Source organism: Tetrao urogallus, assembly GCF_951394365.1.
Source record: "Tetrao urogallus genome assembly, chromosome: Z".
Lineage (NCBI taxonomy): Eukaryota > Metazoa > Chordata > Aves > Galliformes > Phasianidae > Tetrao > Tetrao urogallus.
In genome coordinates, this window is record NC_136816.1 from 48,854,474 (window position 1) to 48,860,473 (window position 6,000).

Below are 6,000 nucleotides of genomic sequence, written 5' to 3' on the forward strand. Positions count from 1 at the left end.
ATGCAGTGCTAAAGTCTGTTGTTATGTGTCTTCCAAGGTGTCGCCGCTCGATCCTTAGCTTCGTCTTGATTGTTGCTCGAATTCACTGCCAGAATGCCGTTAGATAACTGTCAGACAATTGGTGGGGGGGGAAGCGCCGGGAAGCGCTGAGTGTCCAATAAAACAACTAGGGAAGGTGCTGTTCTCAGTTCATCACTGTTTTTGTGAGCGACATCGAGAAAATGAAAGAAATGGAAACGCTTTCAAATCTGTGTATACAAGTATCCACAATCGCTACTTAAAACTGTGATCCACGAGTGATGTGAGACTTAAGTTTAAACTCGCTTTCTAAGTTGCAATCCAGCGTCTTGGAATCATAGCTCGCGTTCTTGGGAATTGATTCTAACACAAATGAAAGGATTCTTCCTCTTTCCTTTCATTTTCATCTTACCATAACTATAAACAGGTATCTGGTAGGCAGATTCTTTGGATGTTTGTTTTTATCAATTCCCAGAGTTAATCTGCAGGCCCTGCGCTTTTTCCATGTGTCCAAAATGGAAAGCAAACACCAAGCAATGGAGTGGAAGCTTCTGTGCTATGTAGCACAGTGTGCCAGCTCTTTAACTTGGCAGTATTCAAACGATTACAAACCAGCTCAAGCCAGTTTTTGTGGGGTTGTTTTTGTTTTTGTTTTTTTTGATTGGTTGTTTTTTTGTTCTTGTTTTTTGTTTGTTTGCAAGAAAGGATACAGAAAATAAAGAAGAAATGCAAAATTAGGCTTTGAGATAAGTGTACCTATGTTTAATAAACAATTACCTTTATTTTAGGAGGGCACTGCAGCCAATTTTCTTGCCTATGTTTGGAACAGCTAAGCTTCAGATGAGTGGGTATATTGTTAATGTCAAACTTTTTCCATTTGCTCTTTGGTAAAGTATGAATTAATCTGATTGGTAACCCGACTGAGAGGTTGGATTTATTTTTTTTGTCAGGATCAAAGAAAGGATTTTCAACTAATCTAAAAACACTTAATGAAATTGATAGGATCAATAACAGTTTTGTGCATGAGACTTGAGTGGGAGAAGCTTCATGAATAGCAAAATGAAAATATTAATTAGTTTCCCACTGATTAATTTGTCTTAGCAAAACTTAAAAATGTGAGGGCAAATGATAGCCATCAAGGAGCTGCAGTTACAGTTGTAGCTTGCCTACCACTACCTCAGAAGAAGGCCTTGCTGCAACAATTTGTGTTGATAGTTCTCTGCCAGAAGTTACAGCCGTTGCAGCAGAAATGGCAGAAATCAGGGGCTTGTTTGTTTGTTTGTTTTAGTGCCTCAGTCCTCAGCAAAGTCCAGTTGCTAAGGTTAGGTGGACAGTGAAAATGAGTTAAAGCTATGACATTCCATGGAGGTGGCTACATGCTCAGGTTTCTATGCAATTAACAACAATGGATTATTATTTTTTAAAATATACCCAGGGAAGCCTTAAGTGAGCAAAGTGAAGACTTGCTTTAAGAAAATGGATGTCTGATAGTTTCTGATAATGTTGATTGCTGTTTTGGTAGAGAGTATTTACCTCAAAATGCCTAGAGGAAAGGCCTATTTACATGCTTGAACTTTAATGGAAGTTTTGAAAGGTGAAAATGGGGTAAAGATGAGATATTTCTTGCCATATGGTGAAGTCATTTAGATCATCATCATCTGGGGACCTCAGACTGGCCTCCATGGGTTTTCTGCAATAAGGTGGGAATGTCTGATGTTACACATCAAGATAGTCCATGTGTCTGGCTTACACCAAAGAGAAGCAGCAGCCTTTTATTTTTTTTCCTTTACCTTCCACTCCCTCCCCACCCCCTTTTCTCCTTTCTGCTAAGGAGTCAACGCAAACCCTGTGATGATTAAGTAAATTATTGATATAAGAAACCCCCTGTCTCTTTTACTTGTATTCTCTGCAGAAGTCTTCTTATGTCTTATCCATTGTGTATTGGAGACAGTACTTTTTATTGCTGAAGCACGTGACTCTTAGAAGGAAGGATATTCTACCTACCCATGTATTGATCTGTGGTACGTAATATGGGTGAGTGTGACAGATTCCATTAAAATGGCACATCATAGCCTGATATAATTGACAACAAAGCAATTAATTAGATATGACTAGAATTTTTCTTGCTCCTGTGGAAGAGGTAATAGTTATTTAATTTATAATTTCAATTCTAAATTAACTTTCATGAATGTGTTTGGTATGTCTGACCATTTTTCCCTTCGTCTTTCTTTTTTTCTTTTTTTCTCCTGAAGATATAAATTTTCCTCAACTTTCCTCATAGGTTTAGAAGAGAGAGTGTCTTTCAAAGTATCTTCATTTGCTTTAAACTCTCAAGGTGTGTTTATTTGTATGAGATGTCCAGAAGATAATATTCAGCTGAGATCTTCTCAAAGCTAAACAGTGGAGAACAAATAGAGGGGAGTAATTATTTAGTTTGTCTAAGGAGTGTTTATGAGTGCATTCCAAAACAATTGGTTTGTCTGTGTGTGAGTGGTACTACATTTGTGTTTGTTTTGTGGTCTACCCAATTCCATTGCTTCATTTTCTTTTTTACTCTACAGAAAAGCAGAGGCAAATGGAGTTGATCCTGTGCATTTCCTTGCTTCTTCTAGAAGTTAGTGTTTTGCTTCCTACCCAGGTAGTCTGGGTTTGAACACAAGTTTTGTGTTCATGCAAGTGTTTTACTTTGTACTTGATTTTATTGAATTGACAAGCTGGTGCTTGTCTGAGTACAAGGTAAAGTGCTTACTGTAGTGTTCCCACTTGTAGAACTGTGCAAATCGCAGTGCAGTGGGGGAGCACATAAGGAAAATTAACGCGGTAGAATATTTATCATGTAAGCAGCAAAGGCTGTGAATGTATTGTACTGGAAAAAATAAACAATGTGTGATTATGAATATTTGGGTGATTCAATTTAATTAAGGTAAAAAGAAAATGTAGAGGACATTTCATTTATTACAGGTTCTGTTCTACTTCACGGTATGAATATAGGTAAGAAATAAACGAGTTTAGGCAATAGCCTTTTGAAGGGGTGACTTTCACAAAAATTCTGGATAAGACACTGTTACATATATTGATTGCTCCGAAAGTAATACCACTTATTTATTGCCACGGAAACTAAGACAGATACAAAGAGCACAATAACACCATCTGATAGTGCAAATTCTCAGCTACAAAACACTATTTTTCAACGTAGTTTGCCACCATTAGCTATGTTTTTTCACTGACAATGAACAAGAGCCTGCATGCTGTGCTTACAAAAATCTGCACCAGGAGAGGAGAGCCACTGTCACTGTTGCCACTGCTACTGAAACGCACCACCCACTGCCTCACTGTGCTAACATCCATTTGTTGGTCTCTAGAAACACTCAGCGAGCATCAGTCTTCCAGTAACAAATGTTCACCCAAAACAAAGATGGAGAGGAACTTTACAAGGGCATGTAGTGATAGAACAAGAGATAAAAGCTTTAATCTAAAACAGGGTAGATTTAGATTTGATGTCAGCAAGAAATTCTTCACAATAAGGGTTCTGAGGTACTGGATCAGATTGCCCAGAGAAGCTGTGGACATCCCATCTTTGGAGGCTCAGGCCTACGTTGTATGGGCCTCTGGACAGCCTGATCTAGTGGGAAGTGTCCCTGCCCATAGCACAAGTTTTGAAACTAGTTCATCTTGAAGGCTCTACAAAAACCATTCTGTGATATCAGATGCATGGAAATGAAATATGGTTGCTTGGTAATGAGGGTACGTGATTTAAGGTATAGGGCTTGATTTCAGCTAAAATATACTGGCATTGTCAACGTCCAGACTTTCCTAATTTAATGTTCACACTCTGGGTAGGCTGTAAGAATAGTTGGCTGTTTATCTTCGCTGAGTTGATGTTAAAGTCAAAATAAGTCATTCACCATGGGACTATATACAGAGCATCCGTAGATGAACACATACAGATATAAAGCTATTAGAGAAGGAAGGCTATGGACATTGAGAAATATCTGGAGGGCAAGATGAGGAGCAACTGAGGTCTCTGGGTGTTCTCAGCCCCAAGCTGAGCAGACTGAGGGAAGGCCTCATGGCAGCTGCAGCTCATCATAGGAAATCCAGCTCTGTGTTGACAGTGACAGGACCTGAGGGAATGGCATGGAGCTCTATCAGGGAAGGGTCAGGTTGTGGAATCTCCTTCTCTGGAAATTATTAGAGATCTTTCCTGTGCAACCTTCTCTAGGAAATCTGCTTTATCAGTATTTAGTCTAGGTGATTTCCAGAGATTCCTTCCAATCCCTACATCATTTTGTGATTAGAAAAATGTTATTCACTAAGAAGGCGGTCAAGCGCTGGCGCAGGCTCCCCAGAATAGTGATCACAGACCCGAGTTGCCAGGGCTCAGGAAGTGTTTTGACAATGCCATCAGACATATGGTTTGAATTTTGGGTGATCCTGAGTGGAGGCAGATTGTAGTTGATCCTCGTGAGTCCCTTCTAGCTCACAATATTATATGATTTTATGAAATTGCTGAATATAGAAAGGGACATCCATCCATAATAATTCATATAAGTGATTAGTAAATCAGTTAAAGCTTTAAATCCATATATTTTCAACAAATCAAACATATCTCTATAATAAAAAGATCTGTGTGCTGTTTATAGAGTCCTTAAAAAGTTGATCAACTGTATACTTGTTCCTAATCTATTGCAGGTAAATTCTCCTAACTTACCATGTTTTGTGGGGTTTGTGTTCGTTGCTGCATTTTCTTGCTTTCTTCATGAATTAGAGCCTGTTCACCCTTAGCAATCCTCTTCACTGGCCTGTAAGCTTGCTAGACTCAAACTTGAGGAGCGCTATTTTATTGCGAGACATTTTAATCTCCTTGAGTCACTTAGTTGCATAAGTCATTATGATGTGCTTAGAAGCTTCAAGGTAAGGTATTTTTACTGTCCAGTTTGTCTTGTGCAACAAACATTATGTTATACAACTGAGATAGCTAAGGACATTAAGCTATGCAGTTTGTTCTCAAAACAGCTGTAGCCTACATGTTGTCTTCATACTTTGGAAAACACTGCATTTATTAATTCTTGAAATGACATATGAATATTGAAAAGGCTGTCACAGAATCACAGAATCACAAGGTTGGAAACGACCTGCAAGATCATCCAGTCCAACCACCCTCCCATTCCTATCAGTGCCACAAGCTACTAGACCATCTCTCGTAGCTCCTCATCCAGGCACCTCTTGAACACTACCAGGGACGGCGACTCCACCACCTCCCTGGGCAGGCCATTCCAGTGCCTGACCACCCTTTGAGAGAAAAAGTTTCTCCTAATATCCAACCTAAGCCTCCTCTGGTATAACTTCTTGCCATTTCCTCGGGTCCTACTATTTGCCTGGGAGAAGAGGCCAGACCCTTTTGCACCACAACCTCCCTTCAGGAAGTTGTAGAGTGCAATGAGGTCTCCCCTGAGCCTCCTCTTCTCCAGACTGAACAATCCCAGCTCCCTCAGCTGCTCCTCATAAGACTTGTGCTCCAGACCCGTCACCAGTTTCGTTGCCCTTCTCTGGACACACTCCAGGGCCTCAATGTCTTTCTTGTAGTGAGAGGCCCAAAACTGAACACAGTACTCGAGGTGCGGCCTCACCAGAGCTGAGTAGAGGGGGATGATCACCTCCCTACTCCTGCTGGCCACACTATTTCTAATGAATGCCGTTGGCCCTCTTGGCCACCTGGGCACACTGTCGGCTCATGTTCAGCCGAGCATCAACCAACACCCCCAGGTCCCTTTCCTCTTCACAATCATCCAACCACTCATCCCCAAGCCTGTAACGCTGCCTGGGGTTGTTGTGGCCAAATGTCCATAGATGGGACTCAGCAGTGAAGACTGTACTTACAGCTTTGCTAGATACCTTCTGTGAGAAGTTAGTTTCTGAGTAGTAGAGTAGTTTCTGTGAGAAACTACTGTGATCTTCTGATTGTACAAATACCACTCTTAT